The sequence below is a fragment of the Anopheles darlingi genome, chromosome 2, assembly GCF_943734745.1.
Source record: "Anopheles darlingi chromosome 2, idAnoDarlMG_H_01, whole genome shotgun sequence".
Taxonomy (NCBI): Eukaryota; Metazoa; Arthropoda; class Insecta; order Diptera; family Culicidae; genus Anopheles; species Anopheles darlingi.
In genome coordinates this window covers 44,169,403-44,186,902 of record NC_064874.1, presented here as the reverse complement: position 1 = coordinate 44,186,902, position 17,500 = coordinate 44,169,403, and the positions used below count along the sequence as shown (strand labels likewise).

The 17,500-nt window shown below is 48.6% G+C and overlaps 2 protein-coding genes across 10 annotated transcripts in view; both read left to right on the top strand.

The window, feature by feature from the left end:
- LOC125949462 (uncharacterized) overlaps positions 1 to 4,704 on the top strand; it is a 28,624-nt gene extending 23,920 nt beyond the window's left edge. Inside the window, exon 2 of the mRNA XM_049676473.1 lies at positions 1 to 4,704. This exon is cut by the window's left edge and continues 4,702 nt beyond it. The gene's annotated coding sequence lies outside the window, so the exon portion shown is untranslated.
- LOC125949239 (uncharacterized) overlaps positions 1 to 17,500 on the top strand; it is an 87,882-nt gene that overhangs the window by 54,851 nt on the left and 15,531 nt on the right. The gene's annotated exons all lie outside the window — the stretch shown is intronic.

Genomic DNA, 17,500 nt, shown 5'->3' with positions numbered 1-17,500 from the left:
CGGTGTGACAGGGCCATGCTTCGGTCCCAGTTTGGTGGCACAAATTGAAGGGAACATTTACACCAGGTCAGGCTTCGGTTCGATTCGGGTTTCCAGCCTTCATCTGTGGTGGCTGGAACTGGAAGAACTTTTTGGTATTTCTGAACGCTGGTAATTCGCTTTTGACATGGTTTGATACAACGGACAGTTCGCTGTGTACTGTCCAGGATAGAGGTCCAATATTGATTGTCCGATTTAGTGAGTGTGCATCTACACAATTTACAGTTAGTGACGCGCACTTCACGGTATAGTTTTATAAACATCGACCAGAGTCTTCAGAGCGATGATGCGCTGTAAAGTGCAATAAAGTGCGTCTTGATACATATTGCTCTTCATGATGATGACGTGAATATAAAACGTTTTGATCTAGTCTAAACCATGCCTTAAGCATAGACAGCACTGCATCTTCCTACTTTCAAAACAACATAACATGATGTCAGATGGGAAGTTGTTAAAAGTGCACTAATGGAAGACCATCTCTTCGACTTATATTCCTTTCCTAAGCAAAAGAATGCGTTGGTATTGTTCAATGTTGAATCTCCTCCATCCTGTGGCTGTATTTTACTGCCTCGGGAGGCTGGATTAACCGTCCCAAAATGAAAGTCAAACCCGTAGCACCGATACCCAAGGCAAAGCATCGGCACTGTTATGATCGTGCAGATCATACACTCATTCGTTCTTCGTCCATCACATCCTCAACAGAGAAAGACAAAATAAAAAGAAATAGAAAACGGTGTAAGGAAAATGGGTTCCCAAATCATTAAAAAATAGCCCAAACCTGAACACACTGAACAGATTACACACACAAACACACGTACACACCTTGCACACCAGAGGCTGGCCCGGGATGCCAGGAAGCCAGGAAGTAAGCCTGAGGTCGGGCTCTTCTGGCTCTTAATTGAAACCTCGCGATAAACCGTTTCCACATTCATGGGGAACTTAACAACCGCGGGTATCTACCTCCGGGTTTTACAGTGCTTACGAGTCCCAATACACATACACACAACGAGTGCACAGGATGCAGGGATTAAGCCACGGGTGGGTAAATGCGCCAAATGAAATACGTCGGGATGGGTTTGCCGAGAGGAGATGATGTGGCTACCACGGTGCAGACCTTTTTCCCTGCTTCGTGGTCTCGCGGCCGCCATCGCTTTTTCGTTTTAATCATCCGCACCTCCCTCAATCAATCTTCGCTCCCTATCGCAGAGTGCATGTGCTTCGATCAAATTAAAAAGTATTATCGATTCGATGGTTGGATGAAAACGACTACCTCGGGGATGAGAGAATGAGAGATAGATAGAAAGAGAGACCGAAAGAGAGAGAGAGAGTGAAAGAGAGTTTTTTTATTTGCTCCCCGGTGCTTGCTGCTCAGCATGATCGAGAGGCTGGCTATCTGGGTGGCTGTAACGCTGCGATGGTGATGATGATAAAATGTGGCTTCTTTCTATCACATCGGATGAACCAGAGCACACATACAAACACACACTCACGCACACACACCCACACACACACATATACCGTGGCAGAGGGTTGAGCAATGGTTGATACCGTAGCCCCGTATTAACGATGTTTCTGTAACATCGCTACGCGCCCCTGCATGTATGCAATTCGAGGTTCGTTCCTCGGGGATTGCAACAAACAGAAATAGAGAGAACGAGAGAGAGTGAGAGAGTGAGAAGCGAAGTGAGATTCTATTTGAGAAGATTATGGGAAATACGGCAGGAAAACGGTTTAGCCTAGTTCTCGTTTTTGTTGTTGTCTTCTTTCCGAACGGCCAGCATCCGGAGTCGTTCGCTTCTAGCAAACGCATCCATTGTCGGGGCGAGCGGCCAGCCGCTGTTGCAATCCGTTGCTGCATCGTTGGCGTTCCGCGTTGGCGTTCGGTTCTCGCTCTGGCGGACCTGTCATGCGGTAAGGCTTTGAATGCACACTTTTGGATTTGGTGCCATTGTTTCCAGCCAGCCCCCTCTCTCGTCAGCCTCTCGGTGCTACTCCTTTGCCCTTCGAAACGTCCGCCTTTGGTATTGGCACGCCATATCAGGCCTTTTCTGCGGTGCATCCTGGCGTGCCCGGGGTGCGCTTATCTGTTCGGTCTTCGCTTCGTTTCGTTTAAACGCGACTCGGTGGTACTGAGCTTTCGGCTTATGCCGTGAGTTCTTTATTCAAAGGCTCTCTCTCTCTATCTTTTCATCACTTCCCACTCTGCACCGGTGGGTACCGTGGGGGACACGATGCCACTATCGACATTTTGCTCATCCCGGGTGCCCGGGAAACGGCACTGGCATGGCAGGGTGGGGGCATTAATTTCATGCTTCCCGGAGCGAGGCGGTGGTGGTGAAAAAAGGGGTCGAGCGAGCGATAAGAAGCAAGGATGGAGGGTGAACGGTGAGAGGAGACGGGGTGAGGGACAGAAAGAGAATGGCCACAAAGTGCGCATCTTCGTCGAAAGTTCTTGAAGAAATTGAAAGGCCGAGCGCGGCACCGGTTCGGTTCTCGGAGATACCGCCATGCAGCCGGCAGCCTGCAGCTTGCAGCCTCGTTTCCGGCAGCGTCTTATTGAGTTGCGATGTGTTGTGGTTGTTGTAGCGCTTCCGCTAGACTCGCTCGCCTCGGTGTAATCGAGGGGAATGGCAACCATCAGGATGCTGTCCTTGCGTTCAGTGCGCAAGATTGCACACTCTGTGAGGGATGTGTCAGGGATGTGCGTGTGTGTGTGTGTGTCTGTGCGTGTTTGTGCCTGAAACATATTGTGGCGTGTCTTGGCTCGCTCGCTAGCAACTCGGCTCTACCAACGGTACCTGGGAGCATCTTTTGTTAGAACCTCTTCAACTGTCAAACGATTGGGGAGAAATGTGCTTCCACTGAATGCAACCACCACCACCACCACCACTACCAACACTGTGAGCCTGCCTGGTGTTGGTCTGACGGATGGTACAGTACAGTACAGTACAGTACAGGACGGTACAGTGCTGGCAAATGTACGGGATGGTCCCATATCAATGGACGGTTTCGTTCAAGGTTATGAGCGTCTGTCAGGCTTGTCAGGTCAGAGAAGCGCAGCATGTTGGAGGCATTGGCATGACAGGAAACACTCTTAAACGCTTGCACACAGACAAAGGAGCTGGAGCAGTAGTACGGGTGCACCTACACACACACACACACACACACACACACGCACACCCAGTAGTGCAGTCGGTGTGCATCGTTTCGGAAGCGTTTCACGTGTTTCCATGGATGTTGTTGTACCAGCAGCAGCAGCAGCAGCAGTAGCAGCAGGAGAAAGGCTCGGCAGAACATGGTCCCATGGTCACATGGCCAATTGCCACGCCACTTTGCACCCCGGCGCTGTTGTAATTTCGTTGGAACACTTGAACGTGATTTCTGGCACAAAAGATGGCGCATCTCGCATGCGTTTGGCGAGAAATAATGAGAAACAACTAGCGACTTCCGCGACTGCGACGATTCGCGCGGTTCGCCAGAAACTGAAGTAAGGGGCACTTTACTTTTATTCACTTATCTACGTTTTAATTATGAACCGGAGCTGGCTGCCGCGGCGGTTTTGCTGCTGGTGGTACACACTCCGAAAGTGTGTTGTGGAATCCATTAGGTTGGTACCGGTTTTGGTTTTTGCTAATTATACCACTAATGAGCCTGCCAGGATTACGTTCTTGGAAAGAATTGTACGCACCACTCCGGCAACGTGGTAGATGATACTATTCGGTAAAATTAAACCTGAATTGCTTATGTTCCTTTTGTGTCCAGTGTTGATGTTCAAATGATAAATCATGTCGGGTGTGTTGTGTAAGAACCGGTGATCATACAAGTAACGGCAAGCCGTTGTAGTGCTTGCATGTTTGACAGACGCTAATCGTTGCGTGTGATCTCGTTGTGCGTGTAAGCTTGCTTTCAATAGTCGCACGTACAACTCAGATGATCGCAGCTTATGTAATCAGTGCACCACTTGCACCGCTTCTAGCACTGTCCAGGGAGGAAGATTGGTGAAGGAGGAGAGAGAGAGAGAGATCAAGCAAAAGGTCTCACGCCAGCTCTACGAGAAGGTTCGAGTGTTCGATGCGTTCCGTTTGGTACAAAAAACAAAAGAATAATAATGTTATTACTAATAATGATAATACTAACAAATAAATGAAAGTTAAACAGTAATCGTTAAATCGTGGTCGTTTTATGATGTTGAACGCAGTAGCGCAGAGTAGTAGTGCAGAGTGATAGTTGTTGAGCTTTCCTCCCAATCCCCTAGCCCCCCCCCCCCCCCCCCCTCCGATCTATACCCACGCTGTACCTCCAGTTGCGCTGTGCTAGCTGGCTGGTTGATTGGTTTGTGCAGGGCATAATACATGTATTAGTAAGAGATGGAAGGTAGGAAGCGGCACAGCTCAACACGTTTGTACATATCGTTGTAATGTCACCATGTAGAAGAGGGTACCGATACTAAGGGCTGTGTTGCGCTGTTGTGCACTGCCGGGGCCGAGGCCAGGGCAAAAGACCGAGAACAGAGGATTGAAGGCAGCAAAAGCCCATTAATCAATCGAAGAGCTCGTGGCTCGTGTGTGTGCGCGTGTGTGAGTGTGTCGGCATGTGCAGGCCAAACGGAGGGTTGGAGTTTTGGTGAAACAGAGAAATGAAACAAATAAAAGATCCTACTGACTCGTGCTCGTGTCCGTTCATAACAGTCTGTGCGTGTGTTTCGTAAGTCTCGGTTTCGTTCTATTTGGTTCCGAAATGGCGAGCGAGTTGGATGCTAGGAGGAGCCTTGTACGGTGGTCAGCGTCAGCGGGGGTCATTCCATCATGCGGGCCATTCCATGTCACCTACGAAATGAATGTAAATGTAACGCTCCAGATCCAGATCGTGGACCCTCACCCCGGGAATCATCGGATCACCGAATTGCCGCCCGTCGTCTCGTGTCCTGTCCACCAAAATGTAACCAAGAGAATGTGCATGTCATGGTCCGTGGGTTCCTTTTTTGAAACAATGACAACCAGCACGACGATGACTGGACGCAATTTGGACGGAGCAGAACGAAGTTTATCGGGTTACCGAAACTAATTCGAATCCCATCGCTTGTGTGAACATCGCCGGTTTTCTATTTATAATGCCACCATCATCCGCCATGCTATGCCTTTTAGACATGAATGTGAAAATGCTAGAGATGCCGGTTAGCCGATGTTATGCTTGCCAATGACACTGTGTCAGTTGATTCGCACATTACTGAGCAAATGGTGATTGATTATGGAGCTCAATCATCGCTCACATCTGTGCTTCTGTGCAATGGAGTGGGGATGGATGGGGATTATTTTTTGATGTTATCGCCGCTAGATGTTATCTAAGTGACGGTTAGCGATTAGATTATTAGCAATAAAGCAGAAGGAGAGTAACAACATGTGCCTGGAATATTTTTTCCGCTTTTTACACGTTTTAATGGTCTATATTGGACATGTTTAGACCTTTCTTATGACGAATACCCATTTCTTTCAAGCATCTGAGTTCGTAGAGTGAAGTTTTTGGCCTAGTTGTTCAGTGGTGCAGCATTCAAACTAAACCTACGCTTTGCTACGAATTTTGGAAACTCCAAATGGACGCACTCGGCACCGACGCTGGCGACAGGCATAAGGAAAAGATTATTCGACCAACCGTAATGTGTATTTGCATCGATATCAAATGCAGCACCGATGGTGTATTGTATCCTTTCCATTTCTAGGATGTCGCACCGTTCTCTATCGCTATCTTTTGTTTTGTACTGTTCGCTCCGTTGGCAATGAAATGTCGAAGGATGAATAGGGCGTTCGGTAAATAAGCACAGCACAACATGAGAAGAACCATCATGCGCCTAGAACAGCAGCGATTTAACGGGGAACAAATAAGCGGAAAATTATTTATTTGCCAAAGCAGATGAGACAGACATGCTTTCAGAGGAAGAAAGAGAGAGAGAGAGTGTGGAGCAGCCAAAAGCCGTGTTACCATGTGCGCGTGTGTGTGTTTAAGAGTTTTTGAGTGTGGCCCCGGGGTGGGGGATTTGATGCAAGAGTCGTTATACTGCGGTATCGGTGGAGACGGCCGCGATTGGAATGAGGTTAATACCGGAAGACACAGCAGAGCTAATGCTTTCGTCAAATAGCAGTGACTCTCGGGGTGCTATTTTCCAGCTATTTAAAACCCGAAACCGGTGGCCTCAGCCACAGTGTTCACAGTCACAGGTTTTGTCATATCGTGCGGATTTAACGGAGCGCTTAGCATCCAGCGCTTAAGTAGGGTGTGGTAACGGTGGTGGTGGTGGGCGATAATCGTTCTGACGATGGCGTAGAGTAAATGAAAATGGACACAAATAAAGGCATGGCATGTCGCATCGCATCGCATGCCGGATGGGTGGACGGTACGCTGGTGGTGCTTGGGTTTTCCGATTATGCTCCTTGCTAGCCAAAATGGTTGGCCAGTGGTCGATTGGGTTGATTCGAGCGTAGCGCTCCGTCGAGTAGAGTGTGCTCGAAGCTCGGAACGAGGATAAGATTACACTTGTTTGACGTTAATCGCTCGGGCCAGCGCTAGCGGTAGGCCCAAATGACTCCGTTTATCTGATGTAAAGCACGGGATTAGTGGATGTTTCCGCAAAGGGCCAGTTCCATTCGCGTCCGTCCAACGCGTTGTCATAGTAGCAACTGAAGAGACTGGTTTTTGTTTTATAAAAAACTCAATGCATTTCATTAAATGATGTGTTGTTGATGTAATGTTTAGCGATAGAATCTTTCAATGCCATAGAAAATGAGGAAATAATGATATAAATCATTAAAATCTCTATCATTGGGTAACGGTAGAATGATGAATATTTGCATTTAGCATCATATTACTAGTAGGTAAAATATTTATCAACATCAAACTCATTGAACAACAACACACATTGAATGCTGATGTGAAGTAGAGTAAATGAAGCTGATTTTGAGGGAGAATATTTTATTAATTCATCAATGTTAGCCTCGATGGAGGCGCATGGTGTAATAACGATGGAGGCGCATGGTATTGTGACATGGGCAGACATTCTACACCCGAGTGCACGAGTGAATTACGATCGAATTGTGTAATTCCGTGTACTCAACCAAACCAAAAACACAAACCACTGTCGGTGAATGACGAGTCGGTCAGGGTCCGGAACGACAGTCCGGTCGAACGAAGGGGACCAACATAAGCCAAGCTGTCACAGACAGCGTCGCTTGGTCGGATATTTATTGGAAAATTATTCATAAATTTCCTCCTCGGCGCGTAACATAACAGTGGTTAACAGTGAAGTGTTTTGCAATTGACCTTTGACCTGCGTTTAGCTATCACGAATCCATAAACACGATGCTTTAAGAAACAAATTCACCCCAATTCATGATAACTCACGTAAGCAGCATGCATAAGTAATGGTGAAAATGTGTTTTTCTCGACGAGCTACTGTTGCCCCGTTACCGCAGCATCACTGCTGCCCAGGAGACCAGCAGATTGGCAGCAATTACATGATGAAATGGTACACGATGGACTGTTTTCGCAAAATTTCCCCCTCCCGCCGGAGCTCAGCGTTCTGGCAACAGCGAGACCCATTGGATTGCAATGTGTACAGATGAGTTACGATGGGTAGACGGACGGATGGATGGATGGATGCTTCATTAGCCTTTACGGGACCAAATGCATAGCCCACAGCCCGGTTGATTTCTCAGGGGCTGGGGCCATTCATTTTTAATAGATGTGATGACTTCAGTGAGAGGCAGCTCATCAGGCACGCCTCGAGGAGGAGGGGTGGCAAGGGAGGTTGTATTGTTGGGCTTCTGAGTGATGGTTTAATTTCCGCCGTGAAACGGTGGCGCTGGCTGGAGATGAGAATGTATTTACCAGAATCCGGACGATACGGTAGCCATTTTGGGGCCAAGTGTCCAAAGGTTGCCTGGCAAAAATGGTGGATCCAAGTCCCAGCCCAGCGGACATGTTTAGTTTTCTTTTTTTTTATTGTAAATACACATCGTTTGACATAAGCCAATGTCCATTTAGTAATAATAATAATAATAAAAATAATAATAGTATATTTAAAAGTGTTCGCCGTCAGGCTAGACACAGTATCTTAAAACTAAGGAATTCCACGGATAGCATTTGCTGTCTTTATAACGATGGACTTTTTGCAAAATCATTCACTAGCTATGATGAGTCTGATAGAATTGTCCGTAACTTTCACTAAAATCTAGCAACCCATTCCTTCCTGTGGGTTGGTTTTGGTCGCATCGAAAGCATTAACGAAGTGCACAGTCCATTCTCACATTCCACATTCAATCCCCGGTTTCATTCATCAGGTTGGATACATCGAGTTTGATATTTTTTTCGTTCGCAACTCAACGGGTACGAGTTGAGTGAAACGAATTGCGTGATAAAATGGCGAATGGCCATCGGCACTCCGCAGTCCTCCCCTTTCCTTCCCGTCAACGGCTTATCTGCTGTGTACACAGTGTTAAGGCGATTTTGCGGCGATTTTTCCCCCCGATACGTGTGTGTACTGATGCTGATGCTGCTGCTACTACTACCACTGCTACAGATCTCATCAGCATCAGGGGCTTCGGTAACGATGTGTACCACACCGCAATCTGCCCGAGAGCATCGCCACCAGAGCACGGGTGGGGTTGCTGATCATTAGAAAATGGACGCCCTTGCACGGCGATGGCGTTGTCCTCGTCTGCTAGTCAGGAGGCTCAGGCTCAGGGGTTGAACGCGTTTCGTTGGTTGCTGCGATTGAAGTGCAACGCTGCTCGAACGCTGCTCCGCCAGCCACTTGATTGGCATCGTAGCATGCCATGCGACGGGCGGAGAAATCGATACAGTGTGCGTGCTGCCCGGTGGATGCAGTGTCGTTGCGATTCCCCGGACTCCGGACTCCGGATCCGTCCGTGCAACTGTCAGGGCGTGTAAATCGATCGAACAGCGAGAAGAGAAGAGGCGCACCAGACCAGAAATGGGATGAGATAAGTAAGTTGCTTCAACCGACCGGACTCGATCGATGCTCTTAGTCGCTCTCAGTTACTCTCTCTGTCTTGCTTGTGTTGCTTAGACACGAAGAGCGTGGCCAACAGAGCAACCTCCCGTTCATGGAATCTTGTTTTCACATTTTCAAATTTACATCATGGGCGAGTACGTCAGTGAAAGCTGTTGGCTCTTGGCGGTGGCTTGGCTTGGCATTCGAGGAGTGGAGCGGGATTTTGGCGTTCTCTCCGGTACAGCCGCCCACCATAACTCACCTTCCAGGGCAGGCCACGGCAGGTCCGGTCAGAAGAACTGGGTCTGGGACAGCGTATCTCACGTAACCCACGTCAACGCTTCTAATCACAATCAATTCCATTTCCACCATTCCGGAGCCCAGTCCGGGGTTCGGGGTTCCAGAATCCAGGACGCATTCAGTTTTTTATTCTTCTTCCTCTGCTTTTTCCGATCAACTTCATCCCTTTCTGTCCCTTCTCTGGCTCCTGGCCGTTCTTGGTAGCCGAGACCACCGTTCGTTAGGACCGTTAGGTTCGGGTCCCGGATCCAGTTGCCAGTCCACCGTTTTTGGGGTAATATGTTTTTCGTCCGTTGAATTTCTCGACTGATCCATCGAGTCTTCTTCTTCTTCTTCTTCCGTCTCTCATACACTCTCTATCGGTCCCTGTGGGTTTTGGGGTATGTTGTTGTGTGGGATAAGAAAATGAAATCGGTTTCGTGAACCGATTTCATCAAGAATTCCTCAACCAAGGTGTTCGGTAGCAGTGGGAGTGCTTTGCTACCCTTTTGCTTAATCATTCTTCGTCGGTCGGTTCTCCCGATTCTATGTCGTCATTGTCGTGTGTCGGTGAGGGTAGCGGGTAGAAAGGTAGCCGAGAATATCAGTAGAAAGGTAGGAGTGGAAAATTTTAATCGAATCTAGATTAACTTTCCGCCCAACATAACAATCAAACCGGTAAAGGTAACCGTCCGTCAGAGTCCGACCGTTGTTCCATATTAAGTGTGTAATTTGAAACAGCTAGACTGGGCCAAGAGCGGCTGCCCCGGTATGAGGCAGCAATTTATTACATTTCATTGGAAGCTGGCAAACGGGAAAGTGGAAGATGAAAACCGATGAACAAACCCGTAGCCGCGAAAACCGCTTTCCAATGTCGAACCGAACAAGTGAAATGTGTGACAAAGCCATTAATTTTACTAATGCTCCCTCGTTTCGTTTCTTTTCCTTTTGCTCTTTTCTCTACAGGTAAGTGTTTTCGGGAAAACTCTGGCCGCCTCTCCGGGTCTCAATCTGCCCAGCAACTGACGTGCTAGCCGTTAGCAATGGACTGTAGAATAGAACAGGCGGCTGAAGAGGCTGCGAGTAATTTCTTTAAGTACACACTACACACTGACACATACACACACGTACATACAATCGCGTGAGCGTACGCACATCGAGTTAAATGCCCAGTGTTTTAATCTCTTCCTAGCCGTAAGCGAGTGGTTGAAGTAAAGAACAGAAACAGAACAGATGAAAGAAAACATTGGCCTCAAGGTAGCGCAGCAACCATCCACCTTTTGTTTCTCCCGCTCAATCATATTTTTCTTGATGTATCTCCACGCCCCCCTACTTCCCTTTTAACCCACACGTTGCCACCAACCCACGGGGCGCACCGAGAAGCGGTGCCCGTGCAACGGAGCCGCGCATAAATGCCTCGAGAGTAACGTTGAAAATCAAGCCAAAATAAGGCATGATGCCTTATGCATGGCAGGCTTTAGCCAAGCTTAACCTCTGTGCCAAACGATAGAGCGAGGGATGGGTAGGTGGGGCTTTGGGTGGGTGAGGCGAGAAATTTGCTTATTGAAATATTTTATTACCTCAACAACACAGGCGGAGGTAAAGTCAGTATGTTATTTGTTTTACGGTTCCGCGCGCACACACACACACGTGCGTGCGTGTCAATCCGTGCAGCCGTCATTGTGTGTGCGTGTGTGCGAAGAGGGAAGGAAGGAAGCAGGAGGGGTGGGTGTTTTTGTATGTTGCTGGGTGCAACATGTAAATATATGAGCGCGTGAGGCGGACAGCGAAGTGGCTTTGATGTTTGAGCAGCGAAACGGTTACCCTTTTCTGGAGGCCAGCCACTCACCGAGGAATTGCGGTGGAAGTAAGGTCGGCCCACAACCACCCACCACCACCAGCAGGAGCAGCAGCACCAGCCTCAGTGCCATACGAACATATATATTCATCAGTGCTGCCCTGAGCGGAATTATGGAGTGAACTCGTTCGCTCGTACTGCTGTGTTTGTGAACGATATGGTGGCTAAGGGGTACTATGTTATAACCGCACCAAAGGCACCTCCCAACCCTTGTAACCAGCGAACAGAGACTGGAATGTTGGGAAATGGACCGCGCCGGGGTTCGCATTGTTTTATTTTTTGGGCGAAAACGAAACAATTTGGTAAAGCAACAAACGAACCAAGCCGCTCCGAGCCGCTGAAAGCAACCAAACACTGCGCCTTCACCTGTGGTGCCACTTCTGGGTGCTTTTACCCCTCCACTTCTGCTCCGATGGTGATACAGGAAATGATTGGCATTGTTGCATAATCAACGTTACGGTAACACTTTTCAACATCATTCCGACCGCACCGACCGCACCCTGGCGCTGCCGGTTTCCTGGATGCGTCAATCAAATAGCTCGACATTAATATTAATCAAGGTACCGCGATGCTCACCATCACCATGCAACGAATGGAGGATGTAGGGGATGCAAAACGAAAACATAGCAACGGTCTCTGTAAAGAAACCATCATCGCCGTGTGCTTACCCGAATCCGCGCGTGTTTCCGCGTGACAGGAATTAATAATATTTATGTGCATTTTCGGAGCGAATCTCTCTCTCTCTCTGAAGCGGATTATTGTTGTTGTTCCTTCGATATCACACGCGTCGCAAAACGATGAAGATCGGGCTTCGGTAATGGGGATTGAGAGTTGTCCTCTTGTCTCAGGACTGTCAACCTGGATTGATAGGCATTCATTATGCACAGCCGAAAGCGCGAAAATGCACACCAAAACCTTGTGCATTACCTTTGGGCTTTGCCTCTAGGAATTGGCACACGAAGGTCAAGCACAATCGTTGGCAAACGAATGCGAATGGTGAAATGACGTGTGAAACGCTGCATTGTATTCAAATATTCATCATCTTCGCACACTTGTGTTAATTGGGTACGCACACTTCTAATTTGACTCTGATTAGTGCACTAACCGATCTTAGGCCGTTAAGTGATGCTAATGCCGGACGCATTGGCAATCGTGATTGACCTCAAAAGACACGAAAAGGCTACGCGAATCCTAACGACTCATAAGAAACAATTAGGATTTGCAGCTCCGATTGGTGTTAGTGTTAAACCACTGTCGAGCATCTGGATTTTATAGCGACTGCTGATAATTACCACGAAAGTGTGTGAGCACACGCACACACACAAACATACACTACATACAGGCAGGTTTAAGGGGGAATGTGCAGACATCGGAAAACGTTCTGTGGACTTGGCTGCATCTGGCCGTTAAATGGTCTTTGCTATCGAACTCGCCTCTTGAGAAAATGGTAATAGAAATTGGTTGGGTATCCGGTCCAACGATGCCTTAAGGCTATCCGTTCAGTCGTTCAGCGAATCAAGAGCCGTCGAGAGTCAGTAGCAACGCGGTTAATGCCCGGGATGCAAGTAATTAAAATAGTTTCAATGCATTGTTTATAGCCCTCTAGGACTCTGGGGCCATCACACGAGCGATTGCGTTGTTTCTATCCAAGGCAAAATGTACTAGTCCCATTGACCAAACCCCATATTGCGAGCAGCTGGTTCTCCAGCTTTCTCCCCGGATCTCTGGCTACGATACGATACGGTACGTGGCTTGTGATTTGTGGAAAATGTGTGCATGTGTGTGTGAATCACAATTGATGCCAGTGAAAGAGTGAAAATGTACGATGAAAGGATGTGTGGCTTCGCTTTCCCGGGACGCACCGTACCCTGTGGCCGTGGCCCTTTACAAAACATTCAAATATTGCTTTCGTCGACATGTCATACGCGGATAGGAATGGGGCGTCAAACAGACATCCAACAGCCTCGTCGTCGTCGTCGTCATCGTTTTCCGCTCTCCTACCGCTTTTATGATGGCTGGCTAGTAATGTATGCCTTGGCCGGATCGGTGGCACGTGAGTGAGTGTTACCTAATTTGAATATAAATAACATTCGATTTCGAGTCACAGTCGCTTCTCGGTCGGTTGGTGCGCTATGGTTTTGCCGAAGGGAGGAGAGGTCGGGTTGAAATATGGTCACCGATGTGGAAGGCCTACGTGTGGTGGGCAGCTTTGCTGCTGCAGAAGCTCACCGGGGAAAGGCAGAAAGGCAATTGAAGTTCCTTCCATAAATCCAAGGTTTGTGCGCGAAAGGGACCGATTTGTTGGTAGCGTTGACGTTGAAGGGAATAGGGACTGAATTGGCGTTGCTTACGGTTTAGCCGTTGGTTTGATTTTCAATATGAATATGGCCTAGGCAAAAGAACGAATGTGGTCGAAAGGGACCAACAACCCGAAAGTCGATTAATTTATTCCGTCAGCTCAGCACACACACACACACATGAATCCTCCCTCCATAATCTCTGCGTGAAGTGTCATGGCGCAGCAGAAGACTGGCGGCTATCTCTCCAATTTAAACAGGTGCTTGTGCACTGGTCACCACGTTTTTGGCTGCTGTTAATTCTTGTTGAGAAGGAAGGACGTTCGTCATTCGCTATCTACACGTTCGCACTCGCCCGATACCCTTATCGTGCGCGTGAATTGTGATAATAAATGTCCCGGCAACCAGTAGTGACTGGACGCAATTGGGATTACGCGTGGATTAAGCGGAATTTGCAGGATGAGCTGACCACACTGACCGGCAGGACTGGACACGGGTCTTTGCTCGACTTCTTTCCTGATTTACGTATTCAGTTCGCTTGAATGTTCCGCGTGTGTGCACGGGCCCTCAATTTCTGGTCCTTTCGCTGAACTGGCTTAAATGATTAACGCCAAAGACTGCCCTCAGAGCTGTACATTGGCTGCGGAGTTTCCAGCGTGTCGGGGCTGACCGGGACTGGCCAAAAGCTGACTCAAAATTCGACGCTCTTTCCGCTTGTTTTGCTGGTTTCGTTTTGTCGTCGCGTTCGCGTTCTGACACTTTTTGAATTATGGATTTCCAATTAGAAGTTTATTACCGATGCCACCACCGAACCGTGCCCTGTTGTTGGTGGTGGTGATGGTGGCCTCATGGCAGGGTAATTCAGTGCCACACTTTAATGATGGCCAGGATGGCCAAGTTCCAGCTGGTAACAGTGATGATGGCGAGGGCGCTCTTCCGTTGAAAGTTCGGTTTTGGGCTCGTTCGCGTAATTATGGAAATGGAAATGGACCAGTGCGTTCGAACGAACGCAGTAGGAAGTGGGGCCAGGTGACCTACGCGCGCGCGTGTGTGTGTGCGTGTGTGTGTGACACGGTAGGATGGCAATATCGCGCGAAAGGTTAATTCAATTTCGCCGGAAAAGCGGCAGCAGATGGCCACGATGAAGTTCGATGAAATGATGGCTGCCATCCAATGGACGGGCGTCCTTCCCTTCTGCCGTCGTTTACGGGCAACGAAAGTTGTGCCATTTCGTGGGCCCAAGTACTGGACAGGATACCTTCGTTCATCGTTTACCGTGAGCACAAATTAGCTTTTATTTGTGGGATTCGAGTGCGCGGTTTGTGTCGTTGGATTTCGCAGCAGGCGACGCCACTCTTGCTAATGACAGCTCGCTGCTTTCCAGTAGTAGGCTGGGCAGCAGTTTCGACAGTGACAGTGAGCATGAATCTGGACGCGACGCTCGATACGGCCGAAGAGATACGCTTTCTGAGCCGGGTTGGTGGGCTGGTGAAGCGACTCGCGAGGACAACGCACTTCAACCAACAGGAGCTGGAGCTGGTGCTGTTGATTTACTACAAAATGTTGAAGCGTGATCCGGATGGTGGTGGTGGTGGTGTGGGAGGCCAGATTTCTCGGCAACAGCTCACGACGGTGTTCGACACCGCCTTCGGCATTAGCGAGCCGGCCGTGCTGAGGCGTATCTATGCGGCCCTCGGCGATGGTGGTACCAGTGCGCACGTCTCGATGGAAACCTGGGCCCAGCTGGTGTCGCTGTATCTCCGTGGGACGCTCGAGGAGCGAATCCGGTACTGTTACCGCGTTTACGACACCCAGCGGGAGGGCATGATCCGCCGGGACCACCTGATGCTGCTGTTGCGGGGTTGCGTGCGGCAGGAGGAGGGTGCCGAGGAAGCCGTAAAAGATCTGGTCGACATCATCATCACCCGGCTGGACGTGGACCGGGATGGGGCGGTTTCGTTCGAAGACTACCGCCAGAGTGTGCTCGGTACGCCGCTGCTGCTCGAGTGCCTCGGGCAGGCGTTACCGGACCGATCCAATGTCGAAGCGTTCGCTATGACTTTTCTGGCGGCCCAGAGCTGAGCGGGCACCGCGTCGCGTCGCATCGCGGATTCGCGGCCTGCTGGCAGTTCCGCATGAAAATTCACCAAATTGGAACACAACAAGGACGCCATCGAATGAATGTTTAATGGTGGTCTATGCCTGCGTCCGTAGCATAAGTAGGCTTCGCTGTTAAGTCACTCGACTAAATTGATGGCTTCGCCGGTGGACACGTCAACGCCACGTTATAGTAGGCTGATGGATTGTATTGGATGGAGACAACCGATGCCTAAATTGGACAATACAAAATGCCAGCTCTATTCTTCTTCTCCTTCCTTCTTTTATTTTGTTGTTTTTGTCAATCTTCCTGCTCTTCTTTCCTTTTGGAGCTCTTGTCAGTGTGCGCGCAATCCGGTAAACCATTCAGGCTCATCGTCATCATCATCTTCATCATTCTCATCATCATCAGTGTGTAACGTCAACACTGCGCTCGGCACCTCAATCCGGTGTACGCTACTCTTCTGTGAAGAAATTTATCTTCCATTAGCTCTAATCCTAAGTTTCTGCATTGCTCTACCACTTCCTTCTTCATTCACATTAACTGCCCTCGCGCCCTCGCGCCCTCACGCAAAACCCACCATCGCGTTGAATGCTTCCGATTGCGCTCCCCGCGGATTGACCCCTTCCGGAACCAGTTGTCGCGTCCGATGGGGATGTAACGCGACGGGTCTTCGCTAGCGCGTACACCGCCGATGCCCGGTCCCGCATCTCGATGGTGCAGTACCTGGAGCCACTGTCCCGCCCCACGAAGGCACCAAGTATGTGTTGTTTCACTTCCATATTCGTTTACCCGTTTTTATGCTGCGTTTCGTTTCGTTTCTTTTTGTTTCGTTTGGTCGTTTAACATCACCACCACCACCCGCCTCTATCACCTATTTCACACACACACACACGCGCTGTCCGCTGCCTTCTTTCTCTCTCTCTCTCTCTCTCTCTCTCTCTCTCTCTCTTTCTCTGTTTCCCATCTGTTTGTTGTCTTTTTTGCGTTCTGTGTGGTTTGGCGATCAACTGGCCAATGCTGGCTGGCTGGCTGGCTGCTCCTTAGTATCTCCGTTGTGTTTGCCTTTTGTTGATGGTTGTTTGTTGTCGTTGGAAAGGCGTGTGGTAATGCCGCGTTGACGAGACGTTTGCTGAGTACAACATTCATCCGGTAATGCTGCACAGAACCAGCAACTGAATGTGATTGCGTGTGTATGTGTGTGCATCTGTGTGCGTGTGTGTATGTAAATGTGTGCCTGTGTGAAGATGGTTCTAATTCTAATTCTTCGAGGTATGAAGCACCAAACGAGAAGCAGTTTTAACCCACTTTTCGCTTCGTCAATCTACGCTGCAGCTACATACTTTGTTCTGTAATGTAAACTCATCAATTTGTATGTAGCACAGATCATGATCACGTTGTAAGTGCCTCTGTATTGTATGGCGTCGAAAAATGTAAAAAAGCTCCAGAATATGGCGGCCGAGAACACACCCGTGGATGTGTGGATGTTGCTTTCTATTAGCCGTGGCCACACGGGGCGAAAACTCTAGCGCAAACGAAAAAATTAATGCCAAAACGTTTACGCTTGCCGTTTACATGCTGTCAAACGATTATTGGTCCGTGGAGCGTAAAACCTAGCGTAAAAGCTTTTTGCAAACGGTAGGGCTCACAATATGTTCTTTTTGTGGTTTACATCGACAGTGAGTGATCATTGCTAGTGTATTCCATCCTTTTCTTCAAAAAAACGATTTTAATTTCCTCAACCCGGCCACGTAAACATATCGAAGCGAAAACATTTTGGCATTAATGTGCAAATTTGCGCGCAAATTTTCGCTCCGTGTGGCCACGGCTATTTGGCTAAACATTTGTATTTAGTATGTTTGTACCCTGCTATATATGTGTGTATGTGCGTTTGCGTTTTAGTTTGTGTAGATATGCTGCTAATA